A 13,614-nucleotide genomic window follows, 5' to 3' on the forward strand; every position below is an offset into this window, starting at 1 on the left:
AGCCTTGACCTAACTTGTACCAGCCCTCACTGCATATAGACATCAATCTACATCAGTCATTTATGGTAGGGAGTTTAGTCATCTTTTCATGGCTGTCACCGGATGCCATATACAAACCAGTTTAAGAGATTATTTTGGCTCTTGGTTTGACACTATTTCATCTCTCATAATGGAGAAGGCGTGGCGTCAGATAGCCCTGTGACAGCTGGAGCACAATGCTTACATCTAGGCAGACCATGAACAGAGATAGATGAACACTTGTACTCAGCTCACTTTCTTCTTTTCCTTTTTCCTTTTCTTCTTTGTGACGCTAACCTATAATATGCTAACACTCACATTTGGGACAGATCTTCATATTAGGTAACACTGTAAATGTCATACCCAGAGTTTCACTTTATGTACTTACTGGTGTTTCTCAATCTAACCAAAGTGGAAGCATTTGGATGTCTCTCCCCAGTTTTGCCACTTAATGACCCTCTTCCGATCATGGACTCTTCCTGGACTCTCTGTTGCCTTCAGTCATCCTTCTTCTCAGTTTCCCCCACCCCCACTGGGTTTGCACTGAGCTCTTCCTTGAATGTGCTGTTGGTTTTCCTGTAGAATGTCTCTGGTATTTTCTCATGATCCAAGGGGTGTGGCCTTGGGGAGGTGCAGTGCCCACCCTCTGGTCTGCTGCAATGATACCACACATAACGGATGTGCTATCTGACCAACTCCCTGCAAAAGAATCTCTGAGTCTGGCCCATCCCCACAAAATCAAGCTCTTCCTCCTTGAAGTGACGTGCATCCGTCTGTGTCTAGGTTTATTTCATTTTATGTTTATGGGTGTTTGACATATGTGTATTTCTACACATCATGTGTATTTCCAGTACACGCAAAATGTCAGAAGAGGACATTGGATCCCTTAGAATAAGAGTTATGAATGATTGGGAGCCACCATGTGAGTGCTGGGAGTGGAACCAAGGTCCCATGCAAAACTAACAAATCTTACATTATTTTAGATTCTTCCATCTAGACATTTTTCTACTAAATCCCCTCATTCTAGATTTTTAGAGACTGAAGTAGATTTGGGCCTGTGAACCTTTAATTCTCTCTTTAGGGGATGTGGGAGGCTAAAGCCTCTCTATTTGCTAGCCCTAGAGATATTTAAAGGTTACTCTAAACCTGTGGTCTTCAATGTGTAAATGGAAACCCCTTAGGGGTCAAATGACCCACATATCAGATATCCTGCATACCAGATATTTACATACATTACCATTTATAACAGTTGCAAATTACAGTTATAAAGTAGCAATGATATAACTTTATGGTATGGGGTCATCACAACCCAAGGCACTGGATTAAAGGGTTGCAGCATTAGGAACATTGAGAACCACTGATCCAGAAAGACTCTTCAGAGACTCTTCCAACGATCAGCTGCACAGGTTTCTTTGGGGGTGAGGGAGGGCAGGAGTCATTGTTTTGTTTTGTTCTTTAATTTTCTTCAATAAAGAAGAAACAGCTTGTAGGTTTACAAAAACAACAACAGAAGTCCCACCAAGTTCTAGATGAGGGAGGGCCCTACTCTCCAGCTTCCTGATAAGCATGACTTCTTTCTGATTCTGAAATCTTGGCAGCAGTTCAGATGAGTAGGGTCAGTATACACCAGATAGCAACTACGAAGGCCAGCCTCAAAAAAGGCACCTTGACATATCTGGCCTCAGGACCTCCACTTCTGCATCTCAGTGGCACCCTTGCCCCACCCTCCAGCAGGTTGGCTCCTCAGTGCTCAGGAGTCTCTTCCTGTGGCCCTTCCAATTCCTTCATTGTAGGCCGGATTGTTTTCTTTTCTCATTTCTGTGACAAAATGCCAAAAGAAAAGCAAACAACATGTGGAAGGTTTATTTTTTTACTCACTGTTTGAGATATAGTCCATCAAGGTGGGGAAAGTATGGTGCAGGGAGTGTGAGGCAGCTGGCTACATTGCACTCAGTCAGGTAGCAGAGAGAGGTGAATATTGGTACCCAGCTGGCATCCATATTGTATCTTGTTTATTTAGCCCAGGCCCACAGAAGACAATTTAAGATGGATGGTGACTCCTACTCACAGGATGGTCGTCCCTCCTCAGCTAAATCCTCTGGAAACACCCTCACAGACACACCCACAGGTGTGTCTCCTAGGTGATTCCAAATCCAATCAAGTTAATCAAAATTAGTCATTGCTTTGGCTTTTCCCATTCTGACATCTCTGCCTGGATGCAGGGTAAAATCAGCTTATTCTAAATGACCTTCATTATCTTTTCCTTGGTTGCCCCATGAACCTTGGGGGTGGGAGTGGGGTCACACAGTCTCCAAATTTTGTGGGACTAAACAGTGAGTTTACTAGACTAGAGGCAAAAATGCCTAACCCATGGAAAGTCACTTCTATCTGGGTTGGCAGAACATAGACATGAGTGTGTCAGGCATATGGGAAGAGTTTCTCCTGAGCTATCCTGTGCTGAGAGAGAGCATCCCTCCAGGCAGGAGCATCCCTCCAGGGCTCTGCTACATTATGCAGAGTCTCTACTGGGAAGGAAACTTGTTATTCCTTTCTTTATCCTACAGACTTGTAAATCATTGATCAAAACACGTTCTCTGCAGCAGGTCTCTGCCATGTAATTTCTGACCTGGTGTGATTGTAAAACATTTTCTTCTGTCTTGCCTTTGATCATCCCAGTGCCAAGTGAGGAGTGGGAGTCTGCACGGTCCTTGAGCAAGGGCACCCACATTGGCAGGCTCTATCCTGGATACCCTTGTGAGGAGCACATTAGCACCTTACTCTAGTTACTCTGCATTTTTGAAACCATAACGTTTTCAGATAAACCTCAAGATGTGTGATCCCTGGTCATCCGCATATACAGTCCTTTCAGGACATAGTCTCTTCCAAGGAGGTCTGGACATTTAGAGCAATGTTATTTTATAATTGTAATGATGTTTCGTTTTCTCTCTAAAATGAATAATTGGACTAGTCAACATAGTTTGGTCAACCCATGGTACATCAGTCAGCAATTCATTGCTACATCAAAGTGACCAAGGTAAACAATTTAAGAGAAGTACTTCATTGCTTTTAGCCTCATAGCAAGGCAAAAGCTCATGGTAAGGAGCATGAAAGAAAGGGAAGGTGTCTGTCTTAGGAGTTGCTATTGCTTCAATGAAACACCATGACCAAAAGTAAGTTGGGAAATAGTCTATGTTGCTTAAACTTCCAAATCACCATTCTTCACTGAAGGAAGTCAGAGCAGGGCAGGAACTGGGAGTCAGGGTCTGATGCAGAGACAATGGCGGAATGCTGCTTATAAGCTTGTCCTTCATGGCTTGCTCAACCTGTTTTCTTCTGGGTTACCACTGGTGTTACCACCCACAATAGAGGAGGCCCTCCCGCACCAATCACTATTAAGAAAATGCTCTACAGACTTGCCTACAGCCAGATCTTAAGAAGGCATTTTCTCAGTTACGGTTCCCTCCTCTCAGATACCTTGGGTCCAGTTGACATAAAACTAGCCAGCATAGATGCCCTTTAAGCACACAGTGCCCATGGCCTACTTCTCTCCATCCAGGTACTACTTATGAATTATGTGAGTTCATCCATGTGGCGACTCATTGGGGGAGTTAGTGTCATCTTGATCCAATCATGTTCAATAGCATCACCACAATCTAGGGACTAAATCTTCAATGTATGAGCCTTGGTTGAAAGATGCTTTATCCAAACCACAGGACACTGGCCTCCATTGGGCATTTAGTTCATCTTATAGAATCCCCATTGTTTTAATAGTTTCTTTTAACACTTTCTTCCTGGTATCCAAGCCAAGGCTCACATAACTAATTCTGCTCTTCAGGGAAGCTGAACCTGTAAAGAGGCATAAGTACATTGAGAGATTAATAAAGAGATGCTTTACACCACCTTGGAGACCAATCTCCATGATCTACCAGTGCCATGCTCTAGGCCAAGGTGAGCAGATAGTATGGATCAAGTCTGACCCCCAAGTCTTGAAGAAAGCAGAGGTCATGAACAGCTCAGCAGTCAGCATAATGCTGACTTGCCCTTCAGTTCTGCCCAAGGTTCTAGAAATTCACATAAGAGCCCCCACACTGGTCTACAGTTCTCAGACCACTAGTCCAGATGTTTACATCATTCAGAAACAGCTCCAAAGACACACTGGGATAATGTTTGGCCAAATGCCTGGGCCTGTGGTCTGGCCAGGTTGACACATGAGATCCACAATTATGCCATGCCCAGATAACTTAAAGTTCTACTACCTAGGCCCCAAATCTGCCTTCACCTCACTCACCTACATCAGTATATAGCATCATTCTCTGGGCTTCTAAGACAGACGAGATGACCAGGCATTGGGACACCTATAGGGAGCTTCCCTCTGTTCCACTGCTCAATCTGCAAGAGGAGGTAACCAAAGAAACAGGTAACGGTTTCCAGGAACTGAGACACCTGGCCAGAAGCATTGCATCATGGCAGTGGCGGCAGGAGGCCTTCAAAGTCAACAGAGGTGGGGTGACAACACCCACGCTCAGCCAGAAGCTCTGCACATGTTTGTGTGAGCCCTAAGGTATCTGCAGGAAACTGTCTACTTCTAAACAGAAAATTCATGAGAATGCAGACTCTGATCCCAAGAGATGGCTCTGGAGGATAAGAAGCTATTCATAGCACCTGTCCAGAATATCCCTAGTGACCACCTCCAGAAAACATGGTTTCCATAGTGCCTAGAGTTACCATCTCCCTAACCAGTGTCCCTTCTGAAAAGTCACAGCTATGGCTATGTGTCCTGTAGAGGACAGCAAAGGAGACACACAAACATCAAGGTGACCCCATGCATCTGCCTCAGGGGCATGGATCTACAGAACCAGACACACAGATGGGCAGTGTGGTGGACATAAGTCTCAGACTGTCGTCCTCCAGGGTGTACAGGAAATTTTGTTACCTTATTAATGACTCCGCTGACTCTTATTTCTCTGGATTCTACAGACATATAAATAATTGATTAATTACAAAATAAAATTCAACTTCCCCCAAACACTGCCCAAGGTGTCCACAGGGTACTAAGACAAACACAGGCAAATGCCTGCTGTCTCTGGGAGCACCTGAATGAGAGACACAGAGACTCGTGATGACAAGGGTCTGAGATGAAGACAAGGGGATATAGGGTCATAGACAGTAGGACAGTCACCAAGTCCAAAGTGGCTCAGGACAGACCTGGGTGTGACCTTCCCCCTGAGGCTGGCCAGCTATTAAACTTTGCCTATAGCTAGAGCTTATTAAAATTTCAGTACTACTGGTCTACTTCGAGCTGTGTTGCTTCTATTTTTAATGTCTCCAGCTTATCAAACCTGCATAAGGCAATGTGCTCACTGTTAAAGGTCTCTGTCTTCTAGCAATTTGTAATTTTTTTCCTGCTAATTTCACAGCGATGGATGGAGAGTGGTCAGGACTCAGTGAAAATAAATGAACTGCAAATTACCTGGCTCTGTAGTCGGAGGGAAGAGAGCTGGGCTCAGATAGGAGAGCGTCCCTGATATATTTCCTTCGAGGGGTTAAAGACTGAGCAAGTTCCCTGTACAAAGAGAGCTTTAATCCAGCTCCAGTGGAACTGGGTGCTTCCTCTGCCCAGATCTCTCTCCTGAAGCTGGCTCAGGCAGGGAATTAATTAGAGTAGTGTTCAATCATGTGGGTAGGAAGACCAGTTAGCCAGGCCTTTCTAGAGCAGTATGACCTCCTAATATGAACGCTCTTCCCTGAAGGCCATTCAGAAGGCTCCCGAGGAACACTGGATGTGAGTCAGTAACCTGAAGACTCTAACTTCATGCCAGCTGAGCCCCTGTTGGCCCTAGAATCACCAAACCAGATGAGGAATCAAATAAGTAAGGAAAAGGTATCCAGAGTCTTCCAGGCTGCCCGTAGCAACACAGAAAAAGTCAGGGAAGCTATGGGGGAGAGAGTAACAAGTCTGACAATAAAACATAGAGCACCCCATCCCTGAGTTTTGCTTCTGATAAGTGATATGTATCTATGGGACATGAGCTGTTTCCAACATACATGGAGTCCCCGGATGCCACATTCAAACCCTCCCTGAACTGCCCTCTGATGACTGAAACTCAGGTCTCTGTTGGGTGCCCCAATTTAGGAAATAACTGAATCATACAATCTTCTGGTGTTCATACATCCCAGTAAGATGTATGTGCCATTCTTGACGATTGGGGCTCAAAGCGTATCAGCCGTCAGGCCCACAAGGATAGATGCCTTTCTAGGAAGGCTGAATCTTTCTGGGATGCCAATAAGTCCAGTATTCTGGGATGAGAAGATGGTATCAAAACCCTGAGGTTCTAGGGAAAGCATATACTGCCAAGTATCAGGCACATAGTTTGCAAAGAAAGGGAGTGGGGTTTCTGTAAGTTGACTTAAATAGACTGCGAGGCAAGATTGGAAGAGAATCCCATGCCATAATATAATATGGGGAGCAGAAGAGAAAGGGATTATGCATACGTGACAATCGTACCTGTACCCTACTACTATCAGGTAGACTTGTACACACTTATAGAAGCTGAGAAATCCCATTCCAGCGTCTCAGCTAGAAAACCAGGAAAGCCTGCAGTACAGCTGCAGGCTTCAGAGTCCAGGCAGAATAACGAGATATTTCTTGGAGAGTCTGAAGCTCAAAATACTAGGAGTGTCAAGGGCAGAAAGACAGCCCAGCTCCAGGACTAAAGCAGAGTTCTGCTCAGGATCCTAGGCAAGTTGGATGGTACCTTTAATCCAGTTAATGGAAATACTAATCCACACTCAGAAACTGTTTTTGCTAACCATCTAAGTACCTAGGACCCAATCAAGGTGACACATGACAGGCAGACGCATACTCTGGGAGTCCCACCTACTAATTGATGAAGTTCTGTAAATTCCATTCTAATATATTTGCTTTAACATTACTGTGCAGCTCGGGTTGCTTCGATTCAGTTGACTTAAAGGAATTATTGCTCTACAATATCAGTGCTGTCCACGTACCATCCCCAGCCATTTTATAGGATCTGAACTGGTGTCCTCCCTACTGTGGGCAATATTCCATCACACGAACCTCTACTAACCTTATCACCTACTTCTGTTCTGAAGCCCTACGCAAGGACAGAAGTGTATCTCCCTTGGATGAAACATTATGATCCAAAGAACAAGCTCTGCTACAACTTGCTGGGAGGTGTATGGAGGCTTTGTGCAAGTCTGGAACAGGATAATCTCCATCAGGGCCAACGACACTATAAGAGCAGTTGTCCAGGTGGTCCTAGATTCAGCATCCATGAAAGATCAGGCTATGACAGAGCAGGGAGTAGGACTGGTTCTAGTAGGCAGACCCTCAGAGGAATGATCAGCTCTAAGGCCAAGGGCCGTTGGGAGTTTCCACCAGAGAAATGTGCAGTTGCAGGGGTGGAGAAGGAGAGAAGGCAGAGGGGAGGGAGAGGGAAAAGGAAGGCAAGGTGGAGACGGGGACATAAAAGGAAGAGGAGGAATAAAAAGAGAGAAATGGGGAAAGAATAGAGGAGAAGAAAGAGGAGGAAGAGGGAGGAAGGAGTGAAAGGGAGAGATAAGAAAGGTGCAGGGAGACAGGCCACACACTTGGCCTTGGCCTATACTCATCAGATAGACAGTTTCTCTTGAGTTTTCCAGATGCCTGCCTATCCAGAGCCCACTTCAGGAGGAGTCAGTGTCCCTCACTGTGATTGGGCTCTTGGCCATCTGGGCTCCTGGTCTGTGTTCCATTCAGTGGCCATCATTGAGCCATAGAGCCTCAGGCTGCGACATGAGATAATTTTCGGGACACTGCTTAGTGGTTTGGGTGGTTTTGCTCTAGGGAACTACCTGGGGTCAGGCACCCTGGTATGAGCTGTGCGCTGATGACTGACCAGGAAGTTCCCCCAAGAAATTCATCTGCATGAAGGAGGAAGGTGGACTGACAGGCAAGAGGACCCATGGTACAACCCAACTGGCACCCCGGACTATCCAGGGAAGCTCTGGGAAGCTGGTGTCTTCTCAGCCATGGCTAGGATTCCTGGAGGGTTAGACCTTAGCAAGGTGAATCAAGTAGCTGAATAATTCCCAGCCTCTGTTCTCTGTGATTGCAGGTGAGACATAGAAGGGGAACTCTGGTGGCTAATCTTGAGTCTAAACTTAATGAATTTAGAGTCGCTATGGAAATAAGGAGAGCATGTCTGTGAGAGAATTCCTAGATTATGTAGGGGTAGGAAAAAACACCCTAAATATGGCCAGCATGATTCATGGTCTGGGTCCTCAGAAGAAGGAAAGAGTGAACTGAACACCAACATTCTTCCTATAGCTCCCTGTCTGCACAGAGTGTGACCAGCTGCCCCACATTCCTGCTACTCTCCCTTCCCCACCATGACAGACAGAAGCCTTAAGCTTCCAGCCAAAGTAACTATTCCTTAGGTTACTTACACTAGATACTCTGCCCTAGCAACAAGGTATGTTAATAACACAGTAGGTGTAAGAGAGACAGCCAGCATGGGACACGAATGTCTGTAGTACCAGGCCAGGTCCTGCTTCCAGTCAGTTCCCTTGCCTGTGGCTTGCTAAGCATGCCCCACTGAGCTATTATAATCTAAATGTGTCTCACGGACACTAAGAGCAGCAGACATAAGGACACAGAAGCACCCACACACGCAGACATTGATGGCAGAACCCAGGCGCACTGACACTGACAACAGCACCCAGACACAGGGACACTGGCAGCAGCGACCAGATGCTAATGATAGAACTCAGTCACATAGACATAGACAGCAACCACCAGACACACAGACACTGGCAGCAGCACCCAGACACACCGACACTAATGACAGCTCCCAGACACACTGACAGACAACAGCACCCAAACACGCAGACACTGATTACAGCACCCAGACACTCCAATGAAATTTGAGCAGTCGGCATGAGCCGTCACCATCCTGAGGGAGGGTCCATTCCCTGGCCCTTCTCATGGTTTCTATCGCTCTCAACCACTTCACAGCTGAATGGAGCAGAGCCTTGCTTACCAGATCACATCCCAGCCCAGAGACCCTCAACCACCCTTTTCCTCAGAGCCTCAGGACAGGTTCTGCAAAATCACAGAGGGCAAGAGAGTGTTGCAGAGAACACCCTCTGTCTCTGGGTACTGATGAGGACCCTATCCAAGAAGGGCTCCTGCAGAGAGGCCCTAGAATTCCAATGACCCTCCTAGTCTGGCATCTAGGTGAACAAGCACAGGTCACAGATCCCCTCTGGGGTCATTATCCACAGTGTGTCTGCTCCACGGAGGGCAGAGCCACCACCTCTAGATACAGAGGATTTTTGCAAAGGCTCTGCCCACACCTGTATCCTTGAGAAGCCATCTTTGCTCTCTGGGCTCCTGTGCTGCCACTGTAAAGTGAGGACAGCCTCTCTCTCTCCCACAGTTGTTTGGAGAATGAACCAGAGAACAGGGAAGAGCCCACTAGCACAGAGAAGGCCCACACATGTTTATTTTAAGAGTCAGAGCAGAGCATTTTACCTCAACAGACAGCGGCCAACGCCACCATGGGCCTGCTCATGTGATTCTAATACCCCACAGGCAGAGCCGGGCTTGGAACTGGACTGAGCTGGAATTAGTGATCCTGTCACACCCGAGAGCTCTATTTCTGGAAGGAAATGCAGGAGATTGAGAGTGACTCTTTGCAGATTGAATACTGCTCTTTCCTCAGAACACAGATGGGTGGGAGGGGCTACGTCCAGCAGGGGCTGCAGGTGGCAGGCAGCTCACCAGGCAGGAGGGAATGCTCGCTGGTGGTGGGTGTCTGGAGGTGAAGGGAATGAGGAAGGTGAGTCTTGACCCACAGGGGAGGGGCCTCTGGAGCCGTGGTGGCCCCCAGGGATGTCACTCCTGCAGACAATTAGGAAGGAGTCAGGCTGGGCGAAACAAGCAATTAATTACTAGGCTGGGAGAAGTAAGTCTCAGAGCAAACAAGCAAGATGTCACAATCTCATTGGGAGGCACAAAGCAATGAGCAGTGCAATGGAATGGACAGAGGCAGGGGCACGGGAGAAGCATGAATTACAGGTCAGGAGTGGTGAGCTCACCAGCAAGGAAACAGAGGCAAGGGGGAACAGGAAGAAGTCATCCTTACTCCGAGAAGCCAGTGTGGTTCAGCCTTCCGTGGATATGCCACTGTGATTCGGCTCAGTCCTAGGATCCAAGGAAGAGAGAGAAAGGAAGGATGAGACATGGTTTTGTCAAGAGGAAGTTGCTGTGGGATTCCAGTGAGATTCCTGCTGCAAAGTAAAATGTATATGAACGTACGCATGGAACTCACATGTGGGCACATGCCCAAGCATGCACCACCTGTGAGAGCAGACACCAGTAATCACCTGTGCGTACGGACACATAATCATACAGTCACATGTGTTCCCATGCATAAGTACACACCCACATGTGGAATTAAAAAGAAGCAAGCACCATATGTGTGCACCCACAAGCACATACCCACATGTATACATGTAAACGTGCATTCCTGTGTACCCCTTACAAGCAGGCACCCATGTAGATGCACACACAAGCATGCATCCACACGTGCCCCAACACATATGCAAACATACCTCTGTGTTTATCCATACATACCAACACATAAACCTGTCCAAATAGACATATCCCATTCACGAGTGCGCTCCTGTCTAAACCCCCAAGTTAGCCTGATAGAGGAGGAGGGTAGAGAGATAGATTTGGGGTGGAATTCTTAAAATCATGAACACCTCAGGAAGAAACAGGCTGCCACAGGTATGAGGCCTGTGCCAAGGGAGGAGACTTTAGAAATATAAACCAAACTTAAAAGAGTGTTGTGTGCAAGATGGGTGATAGCAAGTGACTGGGTAGAGGCCTGGTCCCTCTTGTCAGGTGGACAGGGCAGTGGCTGGACCTGGTGAGGGTCTCACAGCTGATGCTGAGGTAGGCTGAGGAGAGCAAGACCAGGTGAAGGGATACACAGATGGCACCAAGCAGCTTGGAGAGGCTGCACTGGTTGCAGGTGTGCCCCAGCATGGGCGGACTTTCTAGTTAGCCCAACCCCAGGGATAGGGGAGAGGCAAGAACCCAAAGTGAGAAAGATGGTAATGACCTACAGGATGGGCCTGACGGTGGGACTTTAACAGGGGAGTTGGCAGAAAGTGTGAGAGAGGGCACTAAAGGAGAGGTGTCCAAAAGACAAGCAAGTGGTTTTAGGGAAACTGAGGCCCAGAGTCCATGAGGTCTCATTTGAGTACTACCCACCTGCTGGGGTGTAATAGGTGCTCATGATCCCCTCTGGTCCTAGTGCTCAAATTCTCTTAATCCTTGCAAAAAAAATTATTCCCTGTGGGCTCACTTCATAGAGATTTGATGGTGTGGATAAAGAAGGGATCACAGACACCGTCCACGCCCACCCATGTAAACTGTGATGCACACACGCTTTCCTTCCTGAAAATTCCTGGAAGCTGGGATCCACAGCAGCTCCTGAGCCAGCTCTTTGTTCACACCTGGGAGCCACCTCAAGCCCATTTGCAGAGGCAGCCGGAATACCAACCGTGTGTCTCCCCAGACTGAGGGCTACAGGAGGCAACACAGGCAAAACCTGTGGACCCTATGACCCAGCTTCACTGTACATGGGGATCCATGGTATCCTAGAAGGAGGCCAGCCCAGGGAGCCCAGGATCAGCTTCCTCCTGTCCCTCCAGTACAAGGCCCACCTGTTGTATGCCAGAAAGTCCAAACCTGCTTCTTGCTTGTGGCTTCACAGCGAGCAGAGTCCTCAGCCTGGTCATGCTGCATGACCTGCCTTTCTTCCTCAATTCTTCTTGTTCTTCCAAGCAGAGGGTGTGTAGGATACCTCTGTCTCTGGGAGACAGGCCAAGGTCCTCAGGTGCTACCCCGGGTATCTGAACAGCCAGCTCTCCATGAGGGGGCAGTGTGCAGCCCAGAGGAACCCAGACACACTTCTGAAAGGTCCTCACAGTCATTGTCGTGTCTTTTTGCTCCCCCACAAGCCCGGGACTTCCAACAACTTCCAGAAAAAGATCTGACAGAATCAGGGAGCTGCCCTCTCTTGATTCCAGCCTGCTGCTGCTGCAGTAGCTTACATTGCCAGGCTCCGTGAGAACTGTCCAACAGTGCCCCCTGGTGTCCACTCTCACCTCTGCTTCTGTGATCTGCCAGCCCTGGGTAGGGAGGGCAGTGGAAAACTTTGCCCTGGACAGACCTGAACAACCATGAGGTAAATTGTTTGGCAGACAGGCCCGGCGGGGTTGTTATCGGTTATGCTGTGAGTAGCAGCCGTTCAGTGTTTCTCTGCAGAGCCAACTATACCTTTCTGGTTTTTTATCCTAGTTCAAACTGGGAGTTCCCAACCTGTAGCAGGAGACTTGGGATGGGCACAATCTGCTGTGAATGCAAGCTGAAGGCACCAGCCTAGCACAGATCAGGCTCCATAATATATTGTGGGTGAGTCCTGAGCCTCTAGGCATGGAAGACAGAAAAAGAATTGTGGAGAAGGTAGGGGGCAGCAAGGGCTGAGAAAGAGGATCTGTCTGACGGGATGGAGACGTATAAGCTCTGAGAGCAGCTGCCTCATGGCCATGTGACCTTGACAAATTGGATGGCAGCTTTGGGTTTCGCTTTACCTTGGGAACGGAGTTCTACTTCAGAGGATAAGCTACCGCAGACAGTCCCGGGAAGCAGGCCTGGGTGCAGGTGAACCCAACAGAATGGCCATTGGCATTGAAGTTGTCATCTTTGACAAAGAGGTAGATCTACTCTAGGGTGTCTACAGGCCGTGGTCAGTTTCTCCTACAGAACAGCCCAGTGAAGACTGGGGATGAGTTTTCAGAAAAAGTCACAAGTTTCAGTAGGAAAATGTATTCGTTAGGGTTTCTATTGCTGCCGTGAAACACCGTGACCAAAAAGCAAGTTGGGAAGAAAAGGGCTTAATTGGTATACACTTCCAGATTACAACCCATCATTAGGGGAAGCCAGGGCAAGAACACAAGCAAGGCTGGAACACGGAGGCAGGAGCCGATGTGGAGGCCATGGATGAGTGCTGCTGACTAGGTTTCTCCTCGTGGATTGCTCAGCCTGCTTTCTTACAGAACCCAGGATCATCAGCCCAGTTATGGCCCCACCCACCATGGGCTAGGCCCTCCCTCATCATGGAAGCATTTCCCCAACTGAGGCTCCTTCCTCTCTGACGACTCTAGCTTGTATCAAGTGGACACATGAAATAAGCCAGTTGCAGAGAGATGACACAAGAGGGAAGAAGAAGCAGAAAGACCGGGGGTTCCGGAGAAGAGGCTGAAGGTCAGGAGGGTGCGGGAGCAGGCCCTGATGGGAGTGGCTGCATTTGGGATAATTGGGAAGGTGGCATGAGATCGGGGAGGTGAGCTAACTGGTCCACTTTAGGAGTCTACTGTGGGAGAGATGCCAAATCGGCGTTTCTCTCTCCCATGGGTTAGAGAGGACTCCCCAGGCCCTGTACAATCTACATCATTGCCAGAGAGGGTCAGTTTGTTTTTTCTCTTTTAAAAAAATTATTCTTCTCTCATATGTTATAT

General features: G+C 47.8%; 1 long non-coding RNA gene across 3 annotated transcripts; it reads right to left on the reverse strand.

The window, feature by feature from the left end:
* Window positions 1-1,863: 1,863 nt before the first annotated feature.
* On the reverse strand, window positions 1,864-12,137 carry LOC148004922 (uncharacterized). Of its 3 annotated transcripts, none has more exons than XR_015626169.1 (6): window positions 11,758-12,137; window positions 10,120-10,225; window positions 9,554-9,680; window positions 4,952-4,989; window positions 4,307-4,407; window positions 1,864-3,864 (listed from the first exon to the last, which is right to left on the reverse strand). It is a non-coding gene; the product is annotated as an uncharacterized LOC148004922 (long non-coding RNA). The 3 variants fall into 3 exon arrangements; XR_015626168.1 differs by having other exon boundaries at window positions 10,167-10,225; window positions 11,758-12,097; XR_015626166.1 differs by lacking the exon at window positions 4,952-4,989 and having other exon boundaries at window positions 10,167-10,225; window positions 11,758-12,097.
* Window positions 12,138-13,614: the final 1,477 nt, after the last annotated feature.

Source organism: Rattus norvegicus, chromosome 7 (genome assembly GCF_021556685.1).
Source record: "Rattus norvegicus strain SHRSP/BbbUtx chromosome 7, alternate assembly SHRSP_T2T, whole genome shotgun sequence".
Classification (NCBI taxonomy): Eukaryota; Metazoa; Chordata; class Mammalia; order Rodentia; family Muridae; genus Rattus; species Rattus norvegicus.